The sequence below is a fragment of the Perognathus longimembris genome, chromosome 12 (assembly GCF_023159225.1).
Source record: "Perognathus longimembris pacificus isolate PPM17 chromosome 12, ASM2315922v1, whole genome shotgun sequence".
NCBI lineage: Eukaryota > Metazoa > Chordata > Mammalia > Rodentia > Heteromyidae > Perognathus > Perognathus longimembris.
Window position 1 is genome coordinate 16,949,528 of NC_063172.1, and position 24,804 is coordinate 16,974,331.

The following is a 24,804-nucleotide window of genomic DNA, read 5'->3' on the forward strand; positions in this document are numbered from 1 at the left end:
GTTACTTAAAAAGGCATTAAAGGAACTAAAAGCTGGGAAGTGGTGGGGAAAGCCAGCCTCAGTATGAGTGTGAGTACACTCAAGGCTGTCTTCTTTATTGTTCTCTGGCCTGATTTTATTCATTTTAACAGTGTTGGGAAATAGAGGTGGCACCAGGAACTTGTGCAGTAGTCAGTACCTGGACTTCAACTGCCAGCCTCACAGACAACAGCAACAGGACCTCTGGGAGGGAAATGCACTCTGCTGATGTCAAAGAAAAGCCACAGCTGAACAATAATAGTTTAAACACAGAGAAACAGATTTTTAGTCAGGCGCTATGGTAGCAGGGCAGAGACTACAGCCTTGTTTTAAACACCAAAAGCCAGGATCTATCACCAAGAAGCTGGGTAGAATTGAAGAGGGACAGGCAAACTTCCCTAGCAGGGGTCTTGCAGAAAGTCAGAACAGGGACTGAGATAGTAGTAGTATTTGGAGGATTGTGGGAAATGACTCAAGGAGTGGGATTCGTGGTAAAGAGGGTGGTGTAGGCATCACTAGGGTAGACACTAAGTAAAGTATCAAGGAGATTGAGTAGAGTTTCTACAAGAACAATGCTGTCTAGCTGGCCACTTGAGCTACAGGGTAAAAACAGTGGCAAATGATGCCCGACTACAAAGAATGGTGCAGTCCAGGCTGGCCTGGCAGGTAAAGGCATCAAGGATGAGGGCCAGGAGCTCAGACATTAGGTTCTTGGGGCTTCGGAGGCTCTTCCTGTGCAGACACCTAGAACAGATGCCACTGTGCCTATGAGGTCATCGGAGATGCTCCATGCCTCACTGCCCAAATTCCATTTTCACCCCACCATCCTCAGAGGATTCCAAGGACCTTGTTTCTGTGTGCCATTCTCCCCGTAAGCTTCCCATATGGCTTTGGCATGAAACAGGTTTCTGTAGCCCTGGGGGTATTAACAGCATGGCTTTTGTTGTTTTTGGAGACCTTTGCTTCTGTCCAAATAGCTTTTCTGTGCCTCATCTGTTGATAGATTGCAAATGTTAATGTTTTTCCTTTTACTTCACTGTGCTTATACTTCTGGAGTTATTCATTCAGTAGGGAGTTCACTTCGAGAAGAAAGCTATATGGTATATCACGATTTTTTTTTTTTTCTTGGCCAGTCCTGGGCCTTGGACTCAGGGCCTGAGCACTGTCCCTGGGCTTCTTCCCGCTCAAGGCTAGCACTCTGCCACTTGAGCCACAGCGCCGCTTCTGGCCGTTTTCTGTATATGTGGTGCTGGGGAATCGAACCTAGGGCCTCGTGTATCCGAGGCAGGCACTCTTGCCACTAGGCTATATCCCCAGCCCCAACGATTTTTTAAACAAAAATTTTACTGTACAAGTGGTAAGTGAGGTAATAAGTACATTTCTTTTTGAACAGTGTCACCCCTTCCCTCATCCTCTTCTACTTTCTCACCTCCTGATTTCCTCCCCACCCCCAAGTTGTATAGTTCCTTTCCCAATATAGTGTCTAGTGGGTTTCACTGCTGAATGAACCAATACAACCATTTTTTTTGTTCTAAAAAACAAATAGCCCTTTCAAAGAAAAAGAAAACAAGGGTATGTAAGCCATCTACTCACCTATTAATCTACTCTCTTTCAATATGTTTATAGAATCATATGCAAGTACGTATCTGTACATGTATACATATACACAGATAAACATATATGTACATATATAAGCTATGTCCATATAAATATGCATATATAAATGTGCATGTTTATAAATGTAGCTATGAAGAATTTGGAAATGTCCAGAAATGAAACAGAGAACCCAATTTTAAATGTAGAACATTGTGATCATATTTTACAATCACATGCTCAAAACCAAGCTGTTAGTTTCTCCCTTTTGGCACACGCCCCCAAGTGTGCTCTCAACCCTATCTTAGTAAAACATTAAGTCCTTTCTCTTAGTTGCTCAGGCCAGAAAACTTGGCATTGCCCTTAATTGCCCTTACTTCGTCTCATGGCCCACATTCACCTTCTTAACACATCTGCTTTGGTGAAGCTTTAGGCATGACCAGACTCTACCCAGTTCTTACCACCTCTGCTACAGCCTCCCTGGTCCCAACCATGGCTGCCTCTCATTCCCATGGCAGTAGCCTTCTGATTTCACTCCCCACTTCTGCATCCTCCAAGTTCTCCATACAGCCACCACCAGAGGAATCCCTGAGGAAGATAAACCATCTCCTGTCTTTTTCCTCTCTCTCTCTCTCTCTCTCTCTCTCTCTCTCTCTCTCTCTCTCTCTCTCTCTCTCTCTCTCTCTCTCTCTCTCTCGTCAGTTTTGGGGCTTGCTCTGGGCCTGGGCATTAGCCCTGAACTCTTCAGCTCAAGACTAGCACTCTACCAATTGAGCCACAGCACCACTTTGGTTTTCTAGTGGTTAATTGGAGATAAGTCTCATGGAGTTCCTGCCAGGGCTGGCTTTGAACCATGATCCTCAGATCTCAGTCTCCTGAGTAGCTAAGGATTATAGATGTGAGCCACAGGAACCTGGCTTCCTCTCTTTCCCTATTCTAATGATGTTCTCACTTAGAGTAATATTCAGACCCCTTACTTTGACCTTCTAGGTCATATAGTTTGATACCATCCCATAATCCTCCTCTTCTTCCCAGTTGACATGTGTTCTCTGAGCAAACTTAGATAGGCTGAGCACTCCTTATCTAAAATACTTGCAACTAGAGTGTTTTAGAGGTTGAAGTCTTTTGGATTTTTGAATACTTGCATAGACATTACCAGCTGAGCATTTGCTATTAAATAATCTGATTTTGACGTATTTTTCATTGTTTTTTAAAATTAAATTTTATTGGCAAGGTGATGTACAGAGAGGATACAGTTACATAATGAGGTAGTGAGTACATTTCTTTTTTTTAAAATTTATTTTATTATTATTATTATTTATTTTTTTTTTTTTTGGCCAGTCCTGAGGCTTGGACTCAGGGCCTGAGCACTACCCCTGGCTTCTTTTTGCTCAAGGCTAGCACTCTACCACTTGAGCCACAGCGCCACTTCTGGCCATTTTCTGTATATGTGGTGCTGGGGAATTGAACCCAGGGCCTCATGTATACGAGGCAAGCATTCTTGCCACTAGGCCATATCCCCAGCCCGTGAGTACATTTCTTGTCTTACTTGTTACACTGTTATGCCAGATTTCTGGTCCCCAAAGACCACCAAGGAGCCGATACCGATGCAAACGCACTAGAGTCTTTATTGCAAGCTCGAGCCTGGACTCCCAACCGTCACCGACACAGCAGATCTGGATTGAGCGCCCCGACCCTCTGATAGGCAGGGTTTTTTATTGTGATTAAAACAGGGGCAGAGTATTTCCAACTTGGCAGATACTTGATTGGATGGCGTCTTGTCCTATTTCTATTGGCCATCTACCCTTTCAGTTATCTATTTTGACTTTGATATCAGGAACTGGCCTTGATATCAGGAATTGACAACAGGTGGTCACGTAGCACTGATGCAGGGGGTTAATGCAGGGGGTAGAACAAGTCACAAATGGGTTAAGCAAGCCGTTTACAGAAGCAGAATATTGCAGTCAGGCTGACCTAGTACCAACTTTATTTTAACAATTGCGACCATGTTTCCCCATTACCACTAAGCAAGCTTGAGCGGGCTAAAACAATCCAGTACTCAATCATAAGTAAACCAACCCAACAGTTACCATGGCATTTCTACTACTATTATGGTTATTTCTATAGTCTATGACTATGATCATTTTTTTACTGTCCGTTACCATGGTTGTTACCCAGGTACAGAGGGGAACAAGTGCTCCCTACATTTTTAAATGTTAAACTATAAGAAACTAGTCTCATGGGTGGGGGTGCAGCCCTCTATCATGGAGTCATCACCAGGGTTTAGAAGCTGTTATAATTTTAACACTAAAACTTATATTTAGTTTCTCCCGTTTTCAGGTCAGCCCTAACAACACCCTCCCTCATTTTTCTTTCCCTTCCCAAGTTCAGATAAGCATATATGATTTTGATGTATTTTGAAGTAGAGATGATCTACTATAGTCATAGACATTGTTTGGTTAGCAGATTGAAACTGACTTGTGCTGCTATATGCCCTTGCATCAAAAGTGTCCTGAGATCATTTATCTTGGGTACTTTTCTTGGTAGGTACATTTGAGAACTGATAGGCCCCAGGGTACCACCTAACTATGAATTCTGTAGTTTGGGTTGGTGGGAATCTTCCTTTGGGTATCACTGGGCTAAGCTTTTGTACTAGTCTCAGGGAAGATGGAGCTGATTGAAAGTTTTTCTGTGCATAAGCTCCCTAGGTTAATAATTCCTATGTAAATAAAGACCAAGTAAGAGTAAGAGAAATATGAATAGTCTGTAGGCCTAGGAGGGGCTGCAGGCCTGAGGGAAATGGCTAGGGGAATAGTTTAGTTGGGAGATGCATAGGAGATCATTAAACAGAAACCAGAGGCCATAGTAGGGAGATGATTCTGATGTCTAATTAGTACTAAGAGGGCCTTTCTTACCCTCACTCTGGGTGCCTTTGAGAAAAGGAGGCTCTTCTAAAATGAGTACATTTTGTATGTCAGGAAAAAACAAAACACTAAATAAGCCCTGTGACATTTGGTGGTGCTTCTACCTGCAAGAGTGTCAGATGGTTTCTTTTGAGTTCGTGGGAGAAGCATATTTAAACGCATCATATCCAGAGTGACAATTGAGATCGTACCTCCTCTGTCTTCTTGACTTAGAGTTTTTTTTTTCCCCCCCCTCAAGGGCATTTCCAACAAAGGAGTATGGCTTTCAGATCTGTAAACTGCCACCTTATTATCCTATTAGTCAATTACAGCTGCTCAAGAGCAGGGTAAGTGACAGTATGGCAGATTACAGCAATTTATTTGCTGTTCTCCTAGTCTTGTTCAGCATATCATCAGGCGGTTTAAATTTAATGATAGGACTTTTACATGTATTTTAGAGCATTAAAAGTGTAATCAAAATGTTTAGAAAAACCCCCACTGGCCTGCACAAATGCTCGCTTCTGTGGTAGTGCCCGTAAAGCCCTGTGGTAATCTCCATTAGCAAACCAGACTCCTATTAGCAAAATGAAGTAGGGTTTTTGGTGTGCTCCAAGTTTAAAGCTAGGAAAAATGGGGCTGACTGAAACTTACTTTTTTTTAAATTTAGGTAGCCCCTTGTACGCAACTTAGTTGCATACAAATAAATGCCAATTATACCTTCAGCTCCTTGGGGAAGTTGGTTGAGTGGGTCTGTGGGCATAGAAAAGGCTGAGACCCCTTTAATGAGGCCCAATGGGCTGAGCTGCATGGTGTAGAGTGTTAGGGGTAACAGGAATAAGTAACTGCTCTCCAGTGTGTCTTGCCCATCAAGCTATTATAACAGTGTTGACATTGGAATGAAAAGAAAACCACTGTAAAAAAAAAGAAATAAAGTGAATGCTTAGAGTCTTTGGCTCTTTTGAGATGGGATGAGATCTTGGAGGACCTGTTACCTTGAACTTACACTACCAGCTTCTCTGATGGACTGGTGAAACACTTTGTCATTAACTGAGTAATCAAAGAAATGAAACCTGATTTCCTGGTGTATTCTGAAGCTTCCTTTGGCTCTCTGGCCATCATTGACAATTACAGACTCAATTCATTTTTATTGAGCTCTCAGGGTGCTGTGTCAATTGGAAAGTCAACATGGCCCCACCTCCGGTGAGTTTAATCTCAAGAGTTTAATACCTATAACCTCAGGCCAAAGTAAAACTAGAATTTCTCAACCTTGATGCTATTGACATATTGGGTCTGAAAATTCTTTGTTTGAGGAAAGTTCCTGGATGTTACAGGTTGTCAGTTTACTTTCAAAGCCTCTTCTACCCCTTAGATGCTGGAAGCAATCAGAAAAGTCTGTAGACATTGCTAAAAGTCCCCTTGAAGGCAAAATTGTCCTGTTTGAAGACCAATAAGTACTATTGAACCATTCAAACTTTATATGTTATACACAGGCAATATAATTTGATAGAATTCATACTCCTTTAAAAATGTATAGATTTGATGTATATTTAACAAATTTTTAGTAAATTTAGTATAGAAGATATGGCTATCACTTAGTATTTCTGTTCTTTTGTGGAAGGATTTGTACATGTTAATATAAAAGGTATATTCTAAGCTAGGTGTAGTGGCACATGCCTGCAATCCCAGGCATGTGCTTGGATTAGCTGTATAAACATCATTGAGAGTATCTTCCCCCCAAGCAAACAACTGGGCCATTCATGGTAGAAAAAGCATAGGATTGAACAAGCTTGAATACAGGCTGTACTTCTGATGACTTAGGCACAGAAAATTGAGTGTGAAATTACAACCAAGGGGGCTGGAGATATGGCCTAGTGGCAAGAGCACTTGCCTCATATACATGAAGCGCTCTGTTCAATTCCCCAGCACCACATATACAGAAAATGGCCAGAAGTGGCGCTTCGGCTCAAGTGGCAGAGTGCTAGCCTTGAGCAAAAAGAAGCCAGGGACAATGCTCAGGCCCTGAGTCCAAGGCCCAGGACTGGCAAAAAAGAAAAAAAGAAATGACAACCAAGGGTGCTGTCATGCCCAGTGGCAGTCAGTTAAGGAAGGCGAATAAGAAGAGGGAGGACTTGAACAGGCCTTCATAGGAAGGTAAGGTTTGAATTAGCAGAGAAACAGCACAGCTAACAGAGCCAACTGTGAAAGAGAAACATTCTGAGAAGCCACAGTTCTAGGGTGTCTAGCTTAAGACCTGAACACAAAGACTAGCTAGGTTCCTGAGCAAGAATTGAGGTTCATGAAGTATTCTTTGCTGACCCTTATGCCTTTTCTAGAATATGCATCTCAGGCATTGCTTGTTCTTTAACTTGTGTTTATGTTGGCTTTTTTTTGTCAATCTATAACCACCAGACCATAGTTTCCTTAGAGAGCTCAGGCAGGGGGTTCTCATGGGATTTCCTATCCCCAGTGACTTACTCAAAGCCTGCCTTCAGGGAGCCCAGTATGCCTTTGATGAATAGAGAAAGATGTGAATTTCATCTTTACAAATTATCCTTGCAAATTCAGAAAAGCTGGTTGTTATTAATTTGTTTACTTATTCAGCTGGTGCTGTATCACTTGGGCCACACATCCAGACCTTCTTTTTGCTGATTATGTTGGAGATGGAACCTCACAGACTTTTCGGCTAGTCTGCCTTCTAACTGCTCTTGCTCTGTCTTGATTTCAGCCTTTTGAGTAGCTAGGATTACAGGTGTGAGCCATCAGCACCCAGCTGGACATCAGTTTCAGTGCGTGGGGGTGGGGGTGGAGGTATGTGGAAAAAGCCATTTTGCAGGATGAGAAATATGATATTACTTTACCTTTTTTGCCTATTTCTGAGGCTGTTAAGCAACCAATTTGTAATATCTGAAATTCTTGCCATATTCATCTACAAAGTCCATGAATCTATATGAATATAATTATATTACTTAATCTATTATTATGTCATCTATTATTTTTATTATCACCATAATCTTGAGACCGTTTATTATAGCATAAAATGATAGCTTGCATAAAAATGGTTTCACATGTATCTCTACTGACTTCATTTGTTTATCTAGGTAATGCAAGTCTGTTTAATGCTTGCTTTTAAGGGGTTCTGACAAATAACTATTTTGAGACGTGACATGGAATTTAAATGGAATAATCTTACGTTGTTTTCCATTTGGGAATAGCAGTCCTCTAAGTTGTAGGTACTTGATGAAACAGAATTAGATAGGCAAAGGTAAGCGAGAAACTATGGAGTGAGAAGAATAAGAAGGAAAATAGAAAACTTTCTAAGAATTTATTTTGTTTGGTACTAAATGTTTCCCTCCCTCCTCCTTCCCTTTCTCTCCTCCTCTCTCCCTCTCTTCCCTCCCTTCCTTCTTTTGTCTTAAGCTTTAAACCTCTGTCCTTATCTACAAAGTAGATTTTTCAGCCAGAAAATTGAAGTCCTTGAATACTTTTTCTCTATTATACACCCTCTCAAGGAAAATAGGGAGTCCTTCTCTGAAGCTAATAAATGAGATAAATACAATTGATTGACTTAGCAGAAGATATGCAGGGTTTTGCTCACTGGTGGTAGAGGACTACAATGTAACTTTCCTTTGGAATTTGACAGTGTTTATTCGCAGCCAATTTGCAAGTGAATCAGTCACACATGTGGAATGAGGCTGACAAGTGATTTCAATAAATATTTACTAAGTCAGCCACCTTGCTGCTTTGCCATTGATGGTGGAAATGGTCACACTCATTTCTATATGGGGACATGGTAGGTGCCCATCAAATATTTGTGGAATGGAATTGATGGACAAGTCAGCTCTACTAGATCTCCCACTGGGGAGCTCATAGGACTCTAGTGTGAATAGCATTGTCTGAGAGATGAGTTCAGTGCATTGTAACATGGCATATGTCTCCTGTACCTAAGAAGTTTCACTCCTGAGATACCCAAAGAACTTTAGTCTAAGGCTAGCTCATTTATCAGTTGTAATGCTACATATAATTGCTTTTTTAGGGGCTTAGTGGTAGAGTGCTTATCTAGCATGCATGAAGCCCTGGGTTCGATTCAAGGCTACTGCTAGCCTTGAGCAAAAGAAGCTCAGGGACAGTGCCCAGGCCCTGAAGCCCCAGGACTGGCCAAAAAAAAAAAAAAAAAAAAAGAGAGAGAATTTAGAAAAAACTATTTTATCTATCTATGCTGTTTTTTATTTCTGTTACACACCAGATATTTAATGAATACATCATCTCATTTATAACTTAGAACAACCCCATGAGGCTTATAGTTTTAGATCCATCACAGACATTAAAACTGAGGACAGCGAAAGCCATTCTGCAGGTGAACTAGCACAGTCATGTAGCTGGTTTGAAATCAGGTCTAGTAGAGTCGAACTGAAATTCTACTGTTTCCTAGCACCTCCTGTCAGCTACTGGTTAAAAAGCAAATGACCAATGTCCACTGAAAAAAGACCACAAAACTCCGTGCCTCTTAGGGGGACAGTGGTGTTGTACCAGGGTTAACGTATGAGACAAGGGAAAACAAGCAAATGCTTTCACAGGATATCCATGGAAGAGAAGCTCAAAATTTCATTGGGATATGTGAAAAACAGAAGCAGGACAGGTCATAAAGTATTGATGGAACCAAGTGGTAGAGCACACCTGTAATCTAAGCTACTAAGGAGATGGAGGTGGGGAATCAGACTGAAGCTGGCTAAGAAAAAGTGTGAGTCCCTATCTGAAAGCAAAAATTACAAAAGAAACAACACAAAAACTAAAAGTAAAAGCCAAGTTCAGGTTCCTAGTGCAATACACACACACACACACACACACACACACACACACACACACACACACTCACTGTATTTTAGACAAGACATCTATTATTTTGCTCCTTACCAGGTTACCATTTTGAACCAGTAGCAGGTACTGATATGTGTGTTTCATTACTGTATCTCAGAACTAATATTCTAGACCTTTTATTTATTTATTTCCACTGTTCTCATTTTCAAGTTAAAAAAAAAGTATGCTAGCGTTTTCTTCTCTTCTTCCACCAGTACTAATGTAAATAGTGCCAGAACAACCTCAGACTTTAGATATTAAAGAAACATTAGCTGAATGCAACAATTTGATTTTGCTGGTAAATTTATATGTAAATGTCTAGGCACGTTCCCATCTTTTAATATTTACTTAAAATATTTGCTTTTGCACATAAACATGGCTCTAGGTAAGAATGCATTTAAGATGAGTGTTGATTTATTTGCTTCATTCCTGAGTAGGTAATGCCATCTATGCGTAAGACATCAGAGGATGTTTATGGGTAGGCTGATCCTTAATACTGTTATGCACATTTTCAGTAGTGTGTGGTAATTGGATGTTTTCCAAATAGACAACTGTTTGTAGTTGTGTTCTTTAGATTTGTCTGTAATCTAGCACTCCATGGCAGGGGGGGTGGGTGTGCATTAACAGACCTATATTAATGGAGAAATGACTTTTGTGTCACGTTTTCATCCATTTAAGATAAACTGATTAGTACTATTTGAAAAGCAAATCTCAGTTCTTGTGCTAATCAAGAGAGATTGAGCCATGTTATCACTCCATGCTGTCACAGAGTGTGTGAGAGAAGAATGGATAAAATAGCCAATCTCTTTTCTATTCATCATGTAGCATATAGCTTGATTCTATGCCCATCCTTTTCCCCAGCAAACCACTCTGCTAAGTGCCTGTTTAATAAACAGCACAGCAGGTGAACATTTAGGTGTTGGAATGATTCAGGTAGTTTCATTTTGGTGCAATAAACAGAATAGATGGGAGTTTGGGGGTCGGGGCTGAGTCCAGTGTATTGCTACAAAAAAAATATACACTGTTGTCCATTAATGCTACACCTTGAATTTGAAGCGGGATGTGCTTGATGTGCATTTGCTGCGTGTGTTTATCATAATCGCTGGCCGCTCCGCTTTGGAGGATGGGACTGGCCGCCCACATTGCATATTTGGCCCTGATGATTGCATCTAAGAAAAACCTCAACTAAATCCACCACGTGCAAGTGGGAGCAAACTCCAGCCTCTGGGCAAGCTGAGAGCAGATTCAACTTGTAGCTGATTCCATTCTTTACCGGGCATTGGTACCAAGGAGACATTGCCAGCCTCCCACCCCCATTCTTCATTATTCTTTGGCTTTTGTTGGAAGTAAAATTGTTCCTTGTCTTCCTGCTGTTTGGTCTGGAGCAGCAGATGCCAAGGAATGGGGTGGAGAAAGAACAGGGAGGTAATGATCATATTCAGGTTTATTCTTTTCATGCTCAAACAGTGTTGAGGAATTTCCAGAGCAGAATCTTGTTATTTCAGCGTATGGCCATTTTTTCAACTAGTCAATTATTAAACCTCTACCTTCACAAGCAGAAACTCCTGAGTCTCTTTGAAGACACCCAGAGAAGAGATTTCATTACCACTTTTCTGACCCTCTTCAAATCCCCCAATGCCACTCATAAGCTGGGTTGAGAAGGTGGAACACAAGCAGATGTGAAAACAGGAGTGAATTTGCATCCTTGTGTCATGAAAGTATTGAAGTCTTCTTCTAGCCAACTGCTTTGTGCAATTTGAATGTTTAAAGGTACATCCAGCTCTGAATGCAGTTTACCTGCTGATGCTGTTAGAATTTCATGTGGCCCGCCCTGCAGCTAGGCTGTGATCTCTGCAGACAAGAGTCTGGAAAGCAGTCTCCTTACCTCCTTACCTGCCCAGAGCCCTATCCAGTTGCTCCCCATTGGAACCAGTGCTTAGCTAGTGGCTATTGCTTAGGCTAGCACTGGTTTGGGCTTGTCAGTTTGCTAGTTTTGAAGGCAATAAACTTAGCCAGAAAGAGTAGTGACTGAATGACGTAGCAATGGGAGAAAGCCTGGATAGGGCCAGAGTTTAGGCCCAGTCTGTGAGCATTTTGCAGTGTGCATTTGTAGCTGCAGTAGTTTTGATGGGCTCCTGTGGCAGCCTTTGCTAGCCCAGACCATGGAGCAATAAGGCTAAACATTGTCTGGCAAAGAGCAGTTCTGGAAATTACTTGGAAATGGGTTGTAATCTCAAGAATGGCAGCGCAGAGGCCAAAGAGAAGCTTTAAGAGGAAGCAGAAGTTGGCCAGGAAATACTGCCAAACAAATGGAACCTTAAACGTGGATGTTCTCCCCTGAAAATGTTGCACACCCAAGACTGCTCTTCAGAGTTCCACTATGTAAAAGCAAATTTCAAACACATCTGTGGGCCTTTTGTTTCTTGGTGATGGAGGAAAAGACTCACAGTGCTGAGGTGGACTGATGGATTAGGACCATTCTCTGAATATTGAGTATTCTGTAGTAGTTTATCTTAACTTCTATTTATTATGCTTTATTTAGTACTTGACAATATATAGATTTAGGCCTTCTTTTCCTCATAGACAACAAAATCTTTTGGAACAGAAGTATAATCTGTCAGGTTTTTATGACCAGAGGTACCTAAACCAGCTAAAGAGACCTAGGATGATGGACTGACTAGTACTGCTTAGGAATAGGAAATAGGTTGACTCTGGGCTCCTAGTAATGATCTTTGTGGATTTCTGCCTGAGGATTTAAGTAAGATCAATTGGAAATTTATAGAACTGAGTATGAAGGGGAGACAGGAGGCATAAACTAGCATTAGAGACTTAAGCAACACACTCAGCAGCCCCTTCAACAAACCCATATGGCCACTTACCATTTAAAAGAGACCAAGCAACAACAAAAACTCAGCTCACTTGGTTTGGACTGGTTGTAGAGTCTTTAATCATCTTGAGTCTTAAAGGTACCATGATAGCAAATTCCCTCCAGATTTATCGCTCCTTGACTTTTTAATTTTTTTTATCGGAATAATGTCTATCAAAGTTACTTTGTGCTAGGAAAGACCTGGAGGAATCTCTCAAAGAAGATGGTGTGCTTTGTTGTATGCAGAGGCAAGTTTGGGAGGAACACACAGCATCAATGCCAGCCTTCAAGAGGCAGAAGACATATTGTCTCTCTCTCTCTCTCACTCTCTCTCTCTCTCATACATACACACACACACACACACACACACACACACACTTATTTATTTTCTTTCAGAGATCAACAGTGACTTGGATGTTTAGAGCCTGACCATCTTCATTGTTTGGGGACTTCCTCAGTATAGCCTTTGCAAACATATGGGTTGGTTTGTACATTACTGCAAGCCAATCATCTATGGCCCTAGAACCACACAGTGGCTTGTTCTATCAATTGATTCACATTGCCTAACTTCTGGGTCACTATAAAGATCCAACACCCATCAGTCCCCCTTGATGTTGTGAGGTAGGGAGCCTTAGACGTGAGCCGTTAACCCATGGCTGGCCCTACATGAAAAACCAAGACCCTTTCATGAAGCATTTATTTATTCCCATTGCTTCCGGGCTTCCAAGACTAACTTGGTTCTGGGCTGACATAAAACTTTCCTTGAACAATGTAGGGAAGTTACAAGAATTGTCCAAGGAACACCTGTAGGGCTTTGGAATTTTTGAATCTTAAGTGGTATTCTGCTTCCAATGTAGCTGAAGGAATACAAGTTCACATCTCTCTAGGACTTCATGTTGTTTGTTTGTTTGTTTTCCTTTTTTTATTAACAAGTGACCAGAGACCAAACTGAACAATTTCTAGTTCAGTTCTGTGTTTGTTAAGTTCCCTTCTTTTCTCTGCCTCTTGCCTTTCTTCTTCTTTTTCCTCTTCCTTTTCCCCCTTCCCTCTTTCACTTTGCTCCTTTCCTTACTTCTCCCCTCCCCTTGTTTCTCCTTTGCTCTTCTCCTCTCCACTCTTCTCCTACTTTTTTTTCTTTTCTTTTTTTGTTGTTTTTACTTTTCTTGACTGGGTCACCCTATGTTGCTCAGGCTAGCCTCATATTCCTGAGATAAAGATATACTCCTTGCCTCAGTCTCCTTTGCAGTTGGTACCACAGATATATGCCCCCGTACCTAGCCTTTGGAAATTTTTGGGGAAAAACAGTAAAATATTTCTTTTCTGTAGAGCAATAGATGGGCTAATTGTTCCAAAGTATGGTACAGAACTATCTCAATGTAAACTCTTACTTGGTGTAAATAATATGCATTTAAAATACTCATTTCTCTAGATTATGCAAGCTCTGTGCAATTGTTTATATCTAAAAGGTTTTACTGTCACAGGATGAATCACCCTGGCAAAGCCTTATAGTAACTGAAATCAGCACCAACCGTGGTAGGTTAGGTACCTTATGAACTGGTGTGATGGTGTGCCATAGCATGTTGCTAGGAAACAAGACCTAAGATGCCCTTTGGAATGACCACTGTCTGTCTTTCTATTAGTGTAATTCCACTTAATTGCTGCATAACAAAACTTCAAGGGCTTTGGGTTACCAGCCTTCCTCCTTGCACATGCCAGCAATAAGCAATCACGTAGATCTTGGGGGAAATTTACTAGCTGCAAAATAAAATGTAGTCTTCTACCCTGTAATTTCTCCAGTTCCTTTACCTTCATGAGGAAAGGAATGATTGAAGGGGAAAAGAAATTGTTTGACATCTAACCACAGAAGGAAAAATTAGTCTCTTCAAACTTCTCTGGGCTCTATTTTCATTTCATTCATTCTACATCCTGTTGTGCTCTGGTCTGGTGAGGAATGATGACCTAAAAGGGAGTTATTGCTTCTCAGAAGATTTGTTCACAATTTAATAGTGATCACAAGTCTGGGGAAAATGAAAGGGTTGGAAATAATTTCTGTGTCTTCTTTTGGTTGTTGGCTGCACTCTGATAAATGCTGCAACCTCCTCATCATTGATAGTTTTGTTCAGTACTTCTGCCTGTGGGATAATACTATATCCTTGCACCAGTCACCCCTGGCTGTGTCACCTGCTTTGACCAATGGAATGTGAATTCAGTGTCACCTGTCCCACTGGGAAGGAAAAGCTTTTGGAGAGCCATTGAATAGCTCTACCATGCTCTCTGTTCTTTCTTCCTTGAAAGTGGTAATGTTCTAGAGGCAAAGTGCTCGGTAGCCTAGGTCCCATTGTAAAAATATATAGATAGCCACTCTCCATGGACATGTTGGAAGCCGTTGAGATGGTGGGCCATTTATTACTGCAGAGTAACTTAGCCAAAGCTAATTGGTGTGCTGCTGCCCTTGCCATTCTGTCATACCTCCTCATCATCTTGGGTCCTGGAATGTAATTATTAAAAGATTATAAACCTAGAAACAAGGGAGAGCACTGAGCCAGTTGCATTTAAAACAGTGCATGTTACTCGGGGTGGGTAACTCACCTCTCTAATCCTAGCTACTCAAAAGTCTGAGATCTGAGGATGGCAGTTCGAAGCCAGTCCAGGCAGGAAAGTTCCTCAGTCTCATCTCCAATTAACTAGCAAAAAGGGAAAAGTGGAACTGTGGTAGTGCACTAGCCCTGAGCAAAGAAGGCAAACAAAAACAAAAAGCACAAGTCCATGAGTTCAAACTCCCACTTGAAAGGAAAAACGAACAGACAACCTGTGGCTGTTTCTCTCTTTCATGATTGGTTGCTTTAAATATTCACTGATTGTGCTCACAGAAGCAGTTGAGAGACTTTCAGCTGAATCACACTTGATTTGGTTAGGCTGATGTGATGCCAAGATACCTACTTTATAGAACATGGTTGTGTATTTATTAACCGATCAGAACAAAGGAAGGATTTGTTTCTGATGATATAACTTAGGTGCCTGACACATAGTTAGATGCTCACCCAATACTTAGTGAATGAACCAGCTGTGTCCTATACTTCCCATGTTTTTCCCCCCACTTGATTTGGCTTTAGCGAAATAGATAGTATAACTACATTCCTTTTCATTGAGGTAGGTAATATTCAGCCCTCTGGGCATAAGCCTACAAATTTATTTGGTACATAACAAGACAGATAACCCAATGCTCCTCTTTAGTTGCTTGTTGCCGTCTCCCTGCATTGATATTTTTGTATGGTCTGTAATAATATATAAATATCCCAAATAACCCTTGATTGGAAGAAAGGTTCCCCACCCCTGCCAGAATGTCTAATAGAAAAATATGAATAAATAATAGATTGCTTATTTATTTCTCTTAACAAATTGATACCACAGGTTAAACCACCAAGAGTACTCAATGTATTACAACCAGAATATTATCATTTTTCTTGCTTTTTGTTTCACTTGGGGAAGAGGGATATGCTTAAAATCTTTATTATGCCAGGCATCCATGGCTCACACTTGTAATCCTTGCTACTTAGGAGACAGAGATCTGAAGATCATCATTTGAAGACCACGAGACTCTTTTTTTTAATTTATTTTTAAAATTTCTATTGTCAAACGGATGTACAGAGAGGTTACAGTTTCATACATTAGGCATTGGATACATTTCTTGTACTGTTTGTTACGTCCTCCCTCATTCCCCCCTCCCCCTCCCCCTTTCTGTCTCCCCCCATGAGTTGTTCAGTTGATTTACACCAAACAGTTTTGCAAGTGTTGCTTTTGTAGGCATTTGTCTTTTTACCCTGTGTGTTTCGATTTAGGTATTTCCTACCACGAGACTCTTATCTCCAGTTAACCAGCAGAAAGTTGGAAGTGGAGCTGTGGCTCAAGTGGTAGAGTTCTAGGCTTGAGCAAGAAAGCTCAAGAACAGGGCCCAGGTCCTGAGTTCAAGCCTCAGTACCGGCAATACCATCCCTACCCTCCTCCCTTTAAAAAACAACAACACCTGAAAAGGTTGGTTATGTTCGAATAATGTCCTCCCAGAATCTGAGACTGTGCTTGGCTTGAGTATTGTGTTAAGCTACTTGAGTCAGGAAGAACGGATGGCGTTCTTCGTGCCCTTGGCCCGGATAGCCCTGTAGGGGGCGGCTGACATATAGACTTGGCCCAAGCTTGGCCCCCACTTCCCTGGCTTTGTCATCTGAGACTCTGAGTTAAGTGGCTTTACTGTAAAAGTTCCCTCTGAGAAATTTAAACACAAAGAGGGTTTATGTTCTCTTTCAAATAAAATGGTTAAAAATAAATCCTGTGGGAACGGCTTTCCACTTCAAGAACAAAATCTTGCAAAAATGTTTTAACACAGGTTTGGGACCTAATTATTTTCTTCCCACCTCGGCTTCGCTCTAGCTGGACTACAGCAGGAACAACAAGCCTCAGTTTATAAAATGGGCCGGCCCAGAGCCTTCTACTGTTTCTAGGCTCTCTATTGAGGGGGCCATCCGTGCTTCCCTTGGGCTCCCCAAGCTTGTCCTGAGGCAGCGGCTCTGAGAACTATGCAGCCCCACATCTGGTTCCTCATTCATTCAAAGCCTTCTCTCAGGAGGCCAGTGAGTCCAGCTCTGGTTATTGTAAATCCTGAAATCTGTACTGGGCAAGGGTGAGTCGCTCTACAAGCCAAACCCTGGGTAAAAGAGATGCATCTGTTAGGATCCAGAGTCTTCCAGAAACTCCATCTAAGGGCTGTTTCAATTGAGCCTTCAAGTCATACTCAAGAGTCTTGGCTAGCTTTGAGATGCTTCCCAGGATTCTCTATATAAGAATATAATTTCCAGCTGGCCATTTACTTTTCTTATTTTATGTTTGTTTATTTGTTTTTATCCGTGGTGGGGCCTGAACTCAGGGTCAGGGCACTGTCCTTGAGCTTTTTCCACTCAAAGCTATCACTCTACCACTTTGAGCCACAGTACCACTTCTGGTTTTCTGGTGGTAAATTGGAGATAAGAGTCTCATGGACTTTCTTGCTTGGGCTGGCTTTGAACTGTAATTCTCAGATCTCAGCCTCCTGAATAGCTAAGATTATAGGCATGAACCACCAGCTGGCTACTTTCCTTAGCTTCATGTCACTCTTTTTCTGCATAGTCTTGTAATTCGAGTGTCTATGAGTGATTGCTTGTGATGCTTGTTTACAAGTTTTTGTTGTTATCACGTATTGTGTAATATTACTACTACCACTACTATTGCTAATAATAATACTTCAGGAAAATGCCAAAGGCATATTACACATTCAATAAATATTTATTGAGAGGAAAATGAATGGCCAACAGGTAAATCTCAAATCACTAGTGATTAGTAATCAGCAAAAAAAGAAGTCCAAAATATCTTTCAATTAAATGCTATTCCACCCTATTACTGTTATTGTTGTTGCTGTTGTTATTTTTGTTACATTGTTTACCCTATGTGCTTATTTCTACTAGAACACAGGAAACTCCTTTGAAGAATGCAAGTAGCAAGGCATTGGTAGCTCATGCCTATAATCATAAGTACTCAAGAGGCTCAGATCTGAGGGTCAGGGCTCGAAGCTGACCCAAGCAGAAAAGGCCATGAGACTCCACCAAAAACCGGGAATGGCTCAAGTAGCAGAGTTTTAGCTTTGAGCAAAAAAGACTCAGGAACAGTTTCCTAAATTCTAGCTCCAAGATTGGCATCAAATAAAGAAGGAAGGAGTGAGAAAATAACCCAAGGTCTATTTCATCACTCAGAAGTAGAATATATTTCTCCTCTCCAATTGGACCACATGTGTGGGGATTTTGAAAAAGAAGTTTTGTGAGATTGTAGCCCTAGTCTCTGGATCTACTATACTTTGAAATAAATTTGAGTGTTGCTGAAATAAATTGCTGTGTGCTCCTGCTTGTGTCTGTTACAAAGTCTTCAATTTTCATGTCCTCTTTTGCAGTCTCTCCTTCTACACAATTGCTCCTCCTTCCCCTGTCTCTAAAATCCCATCATTCTTTAAAATTCATTTCAAGGGTCCTTCCCGCTGGATGCACCCCTCAGCAGTTAGATGCTGCTCCCTGCACCCTGATGCACTTGGAGTACACTTCCAGCACTTCCTATTTATCACTCTTTATTGTTGCTGTTTGATCAATGGTTAGATGATTAAACTCTTAGCGCCTCTAGGCCAAGGCCTGAATATCATTCATCTCTGCATGAGAGGCATCTTGTGTTGTTTCTTGGCACCAATAGGTACTAAGAATATTTGCTACTTGAATACACTTTTGTTTTTTCGTAATGTTTTCAAGTGCGCTTCTATTAAGCTGTAGCCCCTGTCTTTCCTCTAGCCAGTTGTCCACCCTGCCATCTGGAATGTAGAATGTGGGGCTAGCAGGCACTGCCGATTGCTTGCATGAGAAGAAAGGCCATGTGGGTACCTGCTGCAGTGGACCCTGATTACCCAGATCCTGCTTCATGTTTGCTTTGTTTTTCATGACATTCTTTCTTCTCTGTCTTTTTTTGGTGGTTGTTGTTTTCTATTGCACCCCTCTTCCCAAAAGGTAGGCCTGACAAGTGCTTATTTTGCTTACCTGGAATCTACAGCATCGTGGAAGTGTAGCAAATTGGAGAGTGACCCTTGGAAGTCACTGAAACATGGTGGGTGCATTGCCTAAAAAAATTTTGCGTGGGCTGGGGATATAGCCTAGTGGCAAGAGTGCCTGCCTCGGATACACGAGGCCCTAGGTTCGATTCCCCAGCACCACATATACAGAAAACGGCCAGAAGCGGCGCTGTGGCTCAAGTGGCAGAGTGCTAGCCTTGAGCGGGAAGAAGCCAGGGACAGTGCTCAGGCCCTGAGTCCAAGGCCCAGGACTGGCCAAAAAAAAAAAAAAAAATTTGCGTGTGGAATTAGTAGCCAGGACTCTGAATTGTGGCTGTTCTTTTAGAAACAGAATGTAGTAAGGCCACAGACTATGAGGCATTTTCCTTCCTCATCTTTCTCCCTTCGTGATTTCCAGCATTGATACAAAAGCCCAGGAAAGAGTAGCTCCATTTCTGTTGACATGGGCTTTCCATAGATAGCTCCTCCTTTGGAAACCTAGCCAACATCTTGAGAGTAAATTTGCCTTTGAACTGCAGTTTAAAAATCTTTCCTTTTTGTGATATAGAGACTGTGTTTCCTGGAGGCTCACCAAGTGGATGGTAGAATTCAGGAAGTAAAATGATGCTTAATAATTGGGTAGTGTTTTCAACGCGACCACCTGTATTCGTGATTTGACAATAATGAAGATGGAAGAGGAATGGATTCATTTGTTGCAGCTGTCATCAGTATTGGAATTCGTTGGCCAAAGAGACCTTTTGAAGTTCATATTGTCAGCAGAGTGTAGTCTATATTTTTATAGGCCCCTGAGTAAGAGAATGGGTCTAGGGTTGCAAATAGCCAGCTTAAATTGTATCTTTCATGTGGCTGAGAAAGGGAAGGATCATAGGAATGGGGATGAACAAGGCCCTGCCCACTAAGGAGGAGGACACTAATGCCATTCATGCTGATCTTTATGATATAATCACCTCCCAAAGCCCTATCTCCAAATACCATCATCCCTGGGACTGGAATTTCAAAATAGGATCGGGGGCACCTGAGGTTTGAATTTGTACCCTTGTTCTTGCAGTACTTTATAACTTGAGCCACACACATAGCCCCCAATATTTGAGTTTTGCAGGGGTGAAAAACTTTCAACCATAGCAAACTCTTCAACTCTCTTTCATTCTTCTCTGATCTTTGCAGAAAATCTAGAGTTGATTATTTAAAACTCCCATCTTGGTTTCCCCAGACCTATCCTGGACACGCATTGTCTTTTAGTCAGTTTTTTTTCCTCCCTTCTTCTCTGTCTCAATGTTCAATTTACATGTGTTTGAAGACCTTAGAAATTATTAAATAGTAGAGTTTATATTTTAAAAATAAGTTGCCAAAACACATACAAAATCAACTTATTTTCCATTTTATGAAGAATCAAAATAACGATTAGTCTTTTCTATAAAATACAATTAACAAAATAGTTAGCTTTTCTTTTTAGTACAGCACAATTAGTAGCTAGCTATCCAAACATGCCATGGAAAACATATTAAAATCATTGTTCCATAATTTTAGGTATCACATGTGCATTGGCTATTCTTCCTTTTGTAAATGAGACAATCCCTTTAACATTAGATAGTGTTATTCTTGGTGCTAATCTGTGGCTGTACAGTCATTGAACTGGATAGGATGTTGTAATGTAGCAATTAAGAATATCCTGGCCTTGGATTTTTTTTTCCCCCTGTTCCAAAAATTCAGTAAATTATGACTTGATTGTCTGAGTAAACAATGTTTCCTGCTGTGGCTGTTTTGTTGTAGCACAGAGTTCTGCATGCAAATTAACATCAGTTTGTAATTCCCAGGATGACACAGTATACTTTCTCCCCAGAACTTCCCCTTCCTTCCTCTCACCCCCGGAAAAACAGATGCAGACAAAACACCTTGTCATTTTCTCCTTTTCTCTAATTCCTTGCTAGCAAGCCACCGCGCTCATTGGAAACCTGTGGAGAGGGTACTATGAAATAGTGTTCAGGAAACATACTTCTGCTCTCTCAAATGCACTTAGTTCTGACTCTCCCCAAAGCATGCACAACCTGAGGGTAATGGAAGAAATGCCAACCTACCCTTTCCTTGGGAGATAGACCTATGTGGGGGGCCAGAGGATGCACAGGCATTCCTGCATCGCCACAACCTGTGGTATCTCACCGAGGTCCTGCTCTTGTGTACTGCAGATGGTTCACTGTCAGATAATTTAACACCCAAGAAAATTTGTCTTGAATAAATTAGAATATATTTGCAAATTAATTGGTTAATTAGACTTTAGACATCTCTGAGGGTCTGAGCTGAACCAGATGTGTGTAAAAGTCCCTCACAGAGCTGAGGATAAGATCTCCTTATAGAACTTTCTGAAGGAAGAGTCGTATCACTCAATCCCCATTGTTGGAAAGAACATTATGGTGTATTCTGGTTTCACAGAAATTGGAATTCAGTGAGGTCTGTGCTTTGAAGGAAATGTCCTCTCCAAATAACTTCTATACATGAGTCAAATTTCTCTCTAGGTTTTTCATTGGTTGTGTTGGGAAACCATATATATAGGCTGCTGTTAAAATGAAAGGAAAATAGGGCTGGGGGTAGAGTCAGTAGCTGAATGACTGGTTAGCTTTCTTGAGTCTCTAGGGTCAACCCCCAGCACTGCAAACAACAGCAGCAGCAATAACAATGAACGAACAAAAAAGGCAGGTAGGTAAGTAGGTAAAAGATGGATAGTTAGATATAGATAATACCAAACTATTAGATAATGGATAGATGATTAATAGTACCCTACTATTAGATAATATATAGATGACTGATAGGTGATAGATAAATGTTTTTTAGTGTGAGAGAAATACACACACACACACACACACACACTTATGACTAGAATTTAAACCCTCCTTCTCTTTCCAGATACAACCCAGTAAAATGTAGCTTAACAAAATAAAGGAACTTTTTTAACCTAAGAATTTTATAGACTGTGTTTTTTATGTTGATAGTAAGATGCAGTGTTATATTGTAAATGTTTTTTCCCCCTACTGCAATATTCTTCAATAAGAACCAATGTCATCAGGGAAAAAAAGAAAAAAAACTATTAGATGTGTTTCTAGGCATGGCTTATGGTGAAAAGGTAGATATTTTGGAGGATTCAAAAATTTCTGGTAATTGAAGTCATCACTTGAGACCAGACCATTCTCCAGTATCCCGTGCCCAGGGAAACTGCCAGCCCACTTGTTAGCCCTCTCCGATTTGAATCTTAGTTGGCAGCTTGACCCTCTAATCCTATGGGCTGAAGAAACAAATTGCTATTTATAGCAAAGTCAGTCTTCCTCACCTATTGGGATCTCCATTCCCATCTATTGATGAACAAAGTGCTTTCCTCTCATTCAGTTCTGTCTTCTCCCTCTGAACATGGAGGCAGGCTTGGGCAGGCAGTCTAGATCTGTGGGGGCACACAGGAGGACCTGGTTCTGGAAAAAAGTCTTTCCCACTGCAGGAAGGCCAACACTGGGGTGGGTAGGAGTGGGTAGGAGTGGGTGTTGGGGATATGAGTTCTGGCAAGAAGTCTGGCCCTCTGGGTAGAACACACACAGCAGGGAACACAAAGCTATGCAAAAAGTAAGATCTTTGGCAACCATGTGGCTCTCGGGAGGTCCCGAGGGCCTTAGGGGCAGGTGGGTGTGAAGTCCAGGAGGCAGCCTATTACTGAGAGGGCTTGGCTATTCGTGGTCTGGCTGTGGGTAGCAGATCCTACTTCCTGGGCTAGGATTCTGGCAGGACGCTTAGATGTGTTTGTCTTATTAAAACACACACACACACACACACACACACACACACACACACACACACACATTGTAGTGAGGATGTATAGAAAGATATATAACGCTCCCACATTTAGTGCAGAGAGTACTAACACTGAAGCCAAGAAGTTGGCCAGAGGATCCACCATATTGGTCTAAACAGTGCCCAGGTTTCTACATGAACCTGGAGGATGTGTGGATGTGCTCATGGCTTATGCATGCCGCCTCTCTGGCTGATAGTAGTGATGAGTCTTCTCTAAGCCAAAAGATCCAGGTGGCTCCCTAGAAGGAAATGGAGTCAATGAAGGACAGCAGCAATCATCCACTCTAGAAACCCTCAGAGGAATGCAGTGGAAGTCCATCTGCTTTGGGCTCCTTCCATAAGGTGCCCTGATATAGAGGCCATTTACTGGGGGAGGAAAAAAGCATGTGGAAGGTGCTCTTGGCTAGTGGTGATCTTGGATCCAGATTCCTGAGTCTGGAATCCTTACTTGACCAAGGACTTGATGTCTGAAACCAGGGGAAGTCAAATTAAAAGGTGAGGCAGATAATTAAAAGGACTGAAAATAGGTATCATGTCCAGAATCCTTCAGCATTGACCCTATCCACCGTTCTTAGGGTTTTAGAGGTCGGCCAGTTCTAGAGCTGTGAGTTGAATGAATCCTACAAGTCTGGTGGTCAGGTGTTTGCCACGAGACTCTGGAAGCTTCCAAGTGAAAAGATGAGCATAAGCCAGGCACCAGTGGCTCATACTTGTAATCCTAACTACTAAGTAGGCTGAGATCTGAGGATCGTAGTTCACAGCCACCCTTGGCAGAAAAGTCTGTGAGACTCCTGTCTCCAATTAACCACCAGGAAACTGGAAGTGGAGCTGTGGCTCAAAGTGGTAGAGTGCTAGCCTTGAGCCAAAAAACTCAAGGACAGCTCCCAGCCCCTGAGTTCAAGCCTCAGGACCCACCATAAATAAATAAATAAATAAATAAATAAATAAATAAATAAATAAATAAATAAATAAAGGACCAGTGAGTTTCTTGATAAGTAGGGTTACTTATGCAAATTGGTTGAGTGGGTTGATAGGTTGCTAAGTATAATTATGTGACATATAGACTCCTGCTGAGCAAGAGGGCTTTAAAGAGTAAAAACGGAGTTAGGTAGTGGGGTACGATTTAGGGGTGGTAGGTAGATCTATAGGAGTCTAACTAAGACTCCTTGAAGATTGCTGAGAGGTTATCAAAGCTTTTACCCAGGTAGCTTTAATTCAGCCGTGTTATTGGTGACTAAAAATCATTTTCATATGGCCATTTGCTGTTTGGTGAAGTGTTTGGAATGAGTTAGTTAATCCCAGTCCAATTCGTAATGGGCAGGTGGCCAATTCATACAAACCACCTTGACAAGCCACGCTAATTGGTTTGTCTCCATGGAGCAGCTGGAAATTGAATTGCCCATGGAGATGGACATTTCCTCCCCTCCCCCTTTCTTCCTGCTCTCCTATGCTGTCCACTCCCACTCGTGACTGTCTGTAACCGCCTCCCCCAAACCTACACTACTTGCTCTAGTGATTTTTTTTCATTAAATAGCATCCAGGTTTCCACCCATCTTCCTGGGCCAAAAACTTCCAGAAGCTTTCCGATTTAAAAGAACAGAGTGGGGCTGGGGATATGGCCTAGTGGCAAGAGTGCTTGCCCCGTATACATGAGGCCCTGGGTTCAATTCCCCAGCACCACATATACAGAAAACAGCCAGAAGTGGCGCTGTGGCTCAAGTGGCAGAGTGCTAGCCTTGAGCAAAAAGAAGCCAGGGACAGTGCTCAGGCCCTGAGTTCAAGGCCCAGAACTGGCCAAATAAAAAAATAAATAAAAGAACAGAGTGTAGTCCAGATAAGGAAAGTCATCTCAGTGTCCTGTGCTGCATTTGCAGGTCATTTGGGTTAAGAAGGGAAGGTGTCTTGGAACAAAGCAAAATACACTTCATTTTTTAAAAGGCTAGGGAAACAAATTCCTAGACAAAGACTCATAGGGCTTGGAAAGAGTTTCGGAAAGATCTACCATCTCACAATAGCATCTACCCACTTCCAGAATCTTCTCCAAAAATGGCTAATCATGCAGTACTGGGAAATACACCCAAATGGGTAAAAGCCCGAGTTTCTGTGACTTT

General features: G+C 41.6%; 1 protein-coding gene and 1 long non-coding RNA gene across 2 annotated transcripts in view; both read left to right on the plus strand.

Annotated features, from left to right (window-relative positions):
- Ext1 (exostosin glycosyltransferase 1) overlaps window positions 1-24,804 on the plus strand; it is a 277,579-nt gene that overhangs the window by 186,618 nt on the left and 66,157 nt on the right. The gene's annotated exons all lie outside the window — the stretch shown is intronic.
- Window positions 61-6,901, plus strand: LOC125360973. Its single transcript, XR_007212849.1, has 3 exons — window positions 61-73; window positions 4,469-4,476; window positions 6,587-6,901. It is a non-coding gene; the product is annotated as an uncharacterized LOC125360973 (long non-coding RNA).